Source organism: Polypterus senegalus, chromosome 7 (assembly GCF_016835505.1).
Source record: "Polypterus senegalus isolate Bchr_013 chromosome 7, ASM1683550v1, whole genome shotgun sequence".
Classification (NCBI taxonomy): domain Eukaryota; kingdom Metazoa; phylum Chordata; class Cladistia; order Polypteriformes; family Polypteridae; genus Polypterus; species Polypterus senegalus.
Genome location: NC_053160.1, coordinates 5,845,350 through 5,853,741, shown reverse-complemented (window position 1 = coordinate 5,853,741; position 8,392 = coordinate 5,845,350). Strand labels below are relative to the sequence as shown.

The following is an 8,392-nucleotide window of genomic DNA, read 5'->3' as shown; positions in this document are numbered from 1 at the left end:
AAATGGTATTTTCAGACTCAGGGAGGTCTAAAACGTTGAGATTCATCAAAATCTCGAAACTGAATTTTTGAAGGATTTCAGTTCTTTCCCTTCGTGTACGATGATGCTAGGGATCTGCACTGGCAATCGGAAGGTTGCCGGTTCGAATCCCGTAAATGCCAATAGGAACTCTGCTCTGTTGGGCCCTTGAGCAAAGCCCTTAGCTTGCAATTGCTGAGCGCTTTGAGTAGTGAGAAAAGCACTATATAAGTGCACAAGAAAGAAAAAGTTTAAATGCGCCATCCCCTATGAGGGTGCAATGAAAGCGAGAGACGGAAGGTGGCGACATTTCCTAAAATAAAAAGTCCTTCAATCGTGGTGGCTTCAGGCTTGTTCTGCAGCTGCGCAGACTGGTGGGTGAGAGGTTAAAGGGCAGAGGGTTGTTTCGTGCTGTCAGCGTGTTATTTTTTTTAACTATATGTGCGAGTTTGTACAGGTATGTGTTTTATGTTCACGTTTCTTTTATGCTTGATCATGTGTGGCAGATGGTAGGCCGAGTCATTACGTTTGTCGGAGCGACAGAAGTTAAGTGGGAGAAGGAAGCCCACCACGTGTGTATTTGTGTTAAGCGGCGGATGAAAACAGACCGTCGCGCAGATATTTCTGACATTTCAAGGAGTGTTAGCATTACAGAGGGCTTACAGTGGGGACATTCGGTGACGATCACAGATGTAAATATTGCGGGGCGCTATCCCAGCTCCGGATCGGGTGATCCTCTTATTTAGATTCGGTCTTCTAAAAAGCTCAGTATAGCAAAGCAAAGCAATCAGCAGTAAACGTCCCTTTGTCAATCGTATCTACAATGCGGTGTTGGACAGAGCAAAACTGTTCTTCTCTAGGGGGCATACAAAGTGGGCCCAGCCTGGAATTTGGCATGTGATGTATTCCTTTAAACCCCGAGATGCCGGTTCAATTCAGACCCTTGACTCGCTCACTACTAGGGTGACCTGACGACCCGCTTTGACCGGGACAGTTCCGATTTCAGTGCTGTATGCTGTGCACCCGGGTTGGGTGACCAGACACCGCGTTTCGTTTTTAGACGTCTGAAAGGCGAAGGTGGGCCCCCAGTACTATTACAGTACTTCGATTTCACGTGCATTTTTACAGAGCGCACGATACATCATAGGGAAAAAAATAGGATCTTCAGTTTCATTTACATCTATTGTGTCCAGCTTTACAACCATGACAGTCTGGTCAGCCCTTTGCACAAGTGTCCCGGTCTGGGACTTTGAAAATCTGGTCGTCCTACTCACTATATGACCCTGAGTGAGGCACTTAACCTACCAAGGATCCAGTTATGGTACTCGTGTACTAAACGGACGGCTAGTACCCTTAGGGTCCTATAGGCAACTATGCACCATCCCCACTAACTTTAAGGTTAGGTTTTGTGGTTGGGGGGTCCCGATTGCATAATTTTTGGAGTTTAAATTAGTAGGCTGACCCCCTACCCCTATAGTTGCCTATTGGTCCCTAAGGGTACTAGTCGTCCGTGGCGTCTGTTTAGTACACAAGTGTTTGTGCGATAACAACATTTATTTATATAGCATATTTTTGTGCAAAAGCAGTAGCTCAAAGTGCAGATAGATTTTGAATATTTTTGAAAGGGCCAACTGTATGTATATGTGTGAATTTCCCTTTGGGATTAATAAAGTATCTATCTATCTATTTATCTATGCATTATATAGTATCTATCTATCTATCTATCTATCTATCTATCTATCTATCTATCTATCTATTATATAGTGTCTTTCATATCTATCTATCTATCTATCTATCTATCTATCTATTATATAGTGCCTTTCATATCTATCTATCTATCTATGTGTGTGTATGTCAGGCAGTCAGTTTCTAAACTGTTTTGTCCTGAAAGGGTCTCGGGTTGGGGTGCTGGAGCCTGTCCCAGCCAGCGTAGGGTTCAAGGCAGGAGCAAACACTGAACATGGCAGCAGTCCATCACAGGGTGAACACACTCACACACCCCAACCACACACTAGGGCCGATTAAGAAATGCCAATCCACCCAACCTGCGGCACAGGGAGAACATGCAAGGTTGACCCGGGATGTGAATCCTGGTCTACTTACAGTAAGACAACTGTGCTGCACCTGTGCCACCATGCCGCCTGTGTGTGTGTGTGTGTTTGTATATACATTTATTGTTACTCTTCTATTAATTGCTCCCCTTTCTATAAAATCTTGCACTTAATTTCACTGTAAAGTTTCTGAAGGGCTCAAGCTCAGAAGCATTAGATACTAAACAATACTAAGTAATACAAGCCTCTCTGCCGTCATATGAAGGTCATAAGTGTCTTTTGTTTATTTTATGCATACCTTTTATTAATGTTCAGAATGAAGTCAGGTAGAACAGCTAGGCTAGAAATACATGTGAAGGGGAAGGAGCTCCCTAAGTGTGGCTGTTTTTTATATCGTAGAACGAAAAGATATGTAGTCAGGATTTACATTACAGTAAAAGTCACAAGTCCTAATGCTCTGTTATCCTTGGTGGTCCATTGCAACCAACATTTTTTAGCTTGAGACTTTGTAGCGGGGCTACTTAAAATGTCCTATATCTCCCAGTGGACCAGGTGGTTTAATGCTATTGGGCAGCTTTGAGGGGTGCAGGGGCTGCTGGGAAGAAGATTGAGCAGACAGGCCCTTTAAAAAGGAACCTAAAAGACGCGGAGAGGATTGCAGTCATCCATCTGTTTGTTAATATGCCTCGCAAACACATCTGGATTACGACTTGGCCACCTTGGATTGCGGTTTCTGTCTGGTGCCTGCCCGTCTGTGTGAGTCTGTACTGATTGGATACGTCTTCATCGAATCGCATGAAACCCCACACCTGGTAGGATAAAACGTAACATTTTACATCACACACCCGTCATCAGCTGCTCCTGCTAGGCTGGACTGTTTTGGACATTGTGGTTGGTGTTTATTGTTTGCTGCTAGTGTTGTAATTTATTGTTACCATCGGGGAACTGGAGAGGGCCTTTGCATACATGGTTTGGGTTATATTGTATGGTCTTTTTTTATTATTTGATTAATGGTGTTATAATGAGTAGTTAACAATGAAATGTAACAATGTCTCTGTGTGTGAGTGAGTTTGTGAAAGGTCAAAGCTGGGTGTGTTCCTGGGGTCCCTGCAATAAAATATTGGGATGGTGTGAATCTTAGTGTCCCCATGACTGGTACAACTTTAACAGATTTTAACTCTGCATCTTCTTAAAAAAAAAAAAAAGTATTTTTAATGTGCTTACCAGTGCATCCTCCAGAACCAGCAACTAACAAGAGAACATCAATCAGTGCCATTACTTCACATCATTTGAGCTGAAAGCCATTCCAGCCACCACAAGCCTTGTTTTTCAACCACATTGTAGTGAAAATCATATAGCGCCTTTCATATCTATCTATCTATCTATCTATATTGTGCCTTTCATATCTATCTATCTATCTATCTATCTATCTATCTATCTATCTATCAACTCAAAGTCTAAGCAAACTTTATTGTCATCTCAACCGTATATCATAAGTATACAGATAGACGAAATTGCAAATTAAGTGCAAATAAAAATTAAAACACAAACACGACAAGACAAAGAAGTAGCAGCAATATAACGTGTAGTAAGCAATATGAACGTTGATGCAATGTATGGTATTCTGCAACCTAGATACATAAATACATTAAATAAATGTCTAATATAATAAATAATAGATAATACAGCACAGTGTGAGGTAGTACAGAAATGGCTGCTTGACTCAGTGTTAGATAAGAGTTGTTTAAGACGTGTAAACAATGACAGGTCAGACTGTTTCACAGCAGAAGGATGTCAAAGAAAACAGAATAGTATCTGTATCTATCTATCATATAGTGCCTTCAAGTCTATCTGTCCATCCCATGTAGTTCCATTCTATTAGTGTTCTTTCTTGAATATAACTAATTGTTAAAATATCTATCTCTCTCTCTCATATATATATATACATACATATACACATACACTCACCTAAAGGATTATTAGGACCGCCATACTAATCCAGTGTTTGACCCCCTTTAGCCTTCAGAACTGCCTTAATTCTACGTGGCATTGATTCAACAAGGTGCTGAAAGCATTCTTTAGAAATGTTGGCCCATATTGATAGGATAGCATCTTGCAGTTGATGGAGATTTGTGGGATGCACATCCAGGGCACGGCTCTGTTCCACCACATCCCAAAGATGCTCTATTGGGTTGAGATCTGGTGACTGTGGGGGCCATTTTAGTCCAGTGAACTCATTGTCATGTTCAAGAAACCAATTTGAAATGATTCGAGCTTTGTGACATGGTGCATTATCCTGCTGGAAGTAGCCATCAGAGGATGGGTACATGGTGGTCATGAAGGGATGGACATGGTCAGAAACAATGCTCAGGTAGCCCGTGGCATTTTAAACGATTTAAACGATGCCCAATTGGCACTAAGAGGCCTAAAGTGTGCCAAGAAAACATCCCCCACACCATTACACCACCACCACCAGCCTGCACAGTGGTAACAATACAATAATACAATACAATACAGTTTATTTTTGTATAGCCCAAAATCACACAGGAAGTGCCGCAATGGGCTTTAACAGGCCCTGCCTTTTGACAGCCCCCCAGCCTTGACTCTCTGAGAAGACAAGGAAAAACTCCCAAAAAAAAAACTTGTAGGGTAAAATGGAAGAAACCTCGGGAAAGGCAGTTCAAAGAGAGACCCCTTTCCAGGTAGGTTGGGCGTGCAGTGGGTGTCAAAAGAAGGGGGTCAATACAATACAATACACAGAACAGAACAATTCCTTAATACAGCATAATAAATTTTAGAAGTACGGTTTAACAGTAGATGATATGACATAATTAGGTTTGGAATTATAACAAGGCATGATGGATCCATGTTCTCATTCTGTTTACGCCAAATTCTGACTCCACCATTTGAATGTCTCAACAGAAATCGAGACTCGTCAGACCAGGTAACATTTTTCCAGTCTTCAACTGTCCAATTTTGGTGAGCTCATGCAAATTGTAGCCTCTTTTTCCTATTTGTAGTGGAGATGAGTGGTACCCGGTGGGGTCTTCTGCTGTTGTAGCCCATCCGCCTCAAGGTTGTGCGTGTTGTGGCTTCACAAATGCTTTGCTGCATACCTCGGTTGTAACGAGTGGTTATTTCAGTCAAAGTTGCTCTTCTATCAGCTTGAATCAGTCGGCCCATTCTCCTCTGACCTCTAGCATCAACAAGACATTTTCGCCCACAGGACTGCCGCATACTGGATGTTTTTCCCTTTTCACACCATTCTTTGTAAACCCTAGAAATGGTTGTGCGTGAAAATCCCAGTAACTGAGCAGATTGTGAAATACTCAGACCGGCCCGTCTGGCACCAACAACCATGCCACGCTCCAAATTGCTTCAATCACCTTTCTTTGCCATTCTGACATTCAGTTTGGAGTTCAGGAGATTGTCTTGACCAGGACCACACCCCTAAATGCATTGAGGCAACTGCCATGTGATTGGTTGATTAGATAATTGCATTAATGAGAAATTGAACAGGTGTTCCTAATAATCCTTTAGGCGAGTGTGTGTGTGTGTGTGTGTGTATATATATATATATATAATATACAATATATATAATATATATATAGAGAGAGATAATTATTATTTTTTTAAATTTTATTGAAATCACACAGCATTCCATACAAATAGATCAATTTTACAAGAATAGGATTGAAAACGAATCAACCACCACCCCTGAGAAAGAGAGCATGGGCAGCAGAATTAAACTTAAACCTAGTCAAAATAATTAAATAGATACATTAATAAGTGAATATAGATAAATGGAAAAGAAAAAGAAATAGGGAGAGAATCAGCTTCCTCAGTGCTTTACAAAGCTTATTCTAAAATGTTATTGATTTGATCCTGCCAGGTTTCGAAAAATTTCTGCACAGATCCTCTAAGTCAGAATTAGATTTTTTCCAGTTTCAAATAATATAAAACCCCGGTTACCCACTGACTTTGAATAGGAGAGTTCGGATTCTTCAAGTTTAGCAAGATAAGTCTCTCTGTCAATAGTGTAGTGAATGCAATCACAGTTTGTTTGTCCTTCTCCACTTTAAGCCCCACTGTGAGCCCACCAACCACAGCTGTTAGTGAGTTAGGAGGGATTGGGACACCAAGGCTGTCTGAAAGGCACTTAAATATTTTGGTCCAGAATGAAGTTAATTTGGTGCAGGACCAGAACATGTGGCCCAGTGAGGCTGGAGCTCGATTGCAGCGTTCACAGATTGGATCTCGCCCAGGAAACATTTTGGTCAGTTTTAGATGAGACAGATGTGCTCGATATATCATTTTGAGTTGTATAATTGTATGCTTTGCACATATGGAGCTCAAGTGAATTCTCTGCATTGCTACCTTCCACTCCTTTTCTGATATATTGATTAAGAGATCTGTTCCCAGTGTCCTCTTGGATCTTTGAAAGGGAGGGGCTGTAAAATAGCTTTATATGTTACAGAAATGCTGTCTGAGTCTTCAAGACTGATCAATATTTTTTCCAGCATAGAGGGAGGTGGGAGGTGAGGAAAATTGTGCAGGTTCTGTTTAACAAAGTTTCTGATTTGAAGATAGTGAAAGAAATGTGTTGCTGGAAAGTTAAATTTAGAATGTAATTGTGTGTAGGATGCAAAGACGTTGTCTATGTACAGATCTCTAAGTGATTTAATCCCAAATGTTTTCCAGACATTAAAAACTGCGTATGTTTGCGAGGGTTGAAAAAGGTGGTTCTCTTGCAGAGGTACCATCTTAAAATGCTTCCTACATTGTCTCCATATTCTGAGTGAGTGAAGCACAATTGAGTTGTTAGTATATTGGCGATAACTTGCATTTATTGGGGCACAAAGCAAGGAATATAAAGAAGTACTGCAGGATTTTACTTCTGTTGCTGACCAGGCCTGTGTATGTTCATCTATTTGTGTCCAGGTTTTTATAGTTTGTATGTTTGCTGCCCAGTAATAAAACTGAAAGTTAGGTAGAGCCATGCCACCTTCTGCCTTTGGCCTTTGCAGGGTCACTCTTTGGACACGTGGATGTTTTGAGTTCCAAATAAATGTGGTTATGGTTGAATCTAATTTCTTAAAGAATGATTTATTGATGTATATTGGAATATTTTGAAATTAAAAGAGGAGCTTAGGGAGGATATTCTACTTAATAATGTTAATTCTTCCAGCTAAAGTGAGATGAAGGGTTGACCATCTATGCAAGACTTGCTTAATTTTTTCCATACAGACAGCAAAATTTTTTTGATAAAGAACTTTATGTTTACTTGTGATGTTTACCCCTCGATATTTAAACTGATCTGCAATGATAAAAGGGAAGGTGTCCAATCTAATGTTGTGTGCTTGAGAATTCACTGGAAAGAGCACACGTTTAGTCAAATTAATTCTGAGACCAGCAATCTTTTGAAATTCTGTTAGTGATGTTAGGACAGCTGGCACAGTATTTTGTGGTCTGATATCTACAGTACCATATCATCTGCATAGAGGGAAATGTTCTGTTCAGGTCCTTCTCTGATAATCCCCTTTATCTCATAAGCGTTTCGACAGTGAACTGCCAGTGGTTCAATGGCGATTGCAAAAGGTAGTGGTGACAAGGGGCATCATTGTCTGGTACCACGTTCTAGTTTAAAGTAATCTGAAATAATTTGTTAATACAAACTGAAGCTTCTGGATTTGTATACATTAGTTTGATCCATGCACAAATGTTCAGGCCAAACCCAAATTTCTCCAATGCAGTGAAAAGGTAGTTTCATTCAATCATATCCAATGCTTTTTCTGCATACAACGATAATAAAATCTCTGGGATGTTTGACCTTGCGGGTGAATATATTACATTAAACAGGCGTCGAAGATTGGACGCTAAGTGTCGGCCTTTAATAAATGCAGTTTGATCTTGTGATATTACCAAAAGCAGCACGTTCTCCATCCTTCTAGCTGGGACTTTGGAGAGTAGCTTAACATCATTATTCAGAAGTGAAACTGGTCTGTATGAAGCACATTGTAATACGTCCTTATTTTGTTTAGGAAAGACGGTGATTAATGTTTGGCGATAAGTTTGAGGTAGAATTTTATTGTCTCTAGCTTCTGTGAATGTTGCTAATAGGAGGGGAGCTAGCTGAGTGGAGAACTTCGGCAGGGTAGCCATCGTGTCCTGCTGCTGTTAAAAGATATTTTATAAAGTAAAGTGTGATTTAGTGTTATTTGTGATGTATTAACTTAAGACAGATTTAAAAGGAGTCTGATTTCAGAGCGGTTAACTGCACTTCTGAATGTGGCTGACTGCTACACCATTCCTACGTATTCTAA

The 8,392-nt window shown here is 40.5% G+C and overlaps 1 protein-coding gene across 1 annotated transcript in view; it reads left to right on the top strand.

Annotated features, from left to right (window-relative positions):
• The first annotated feature begins 387 nt into the window (after nucleotides 1-387).
• elp1 (elongator acetyltransferase complex subunit 1) overlaps nucleotides 388-8,392 on the top strand; it is a 210,443-nt gene continuing 202,438 nt past the window's right edge. Inside the window, exon 1 of the mRNA XM_039758179.1 lies at nucleotides 388-475. The gene's annotated coding sequence lies outside the window, so the exon portion shown is untranslated. The remainder of the gene's footprint in view (nucleotides 476-8,392) is intronic.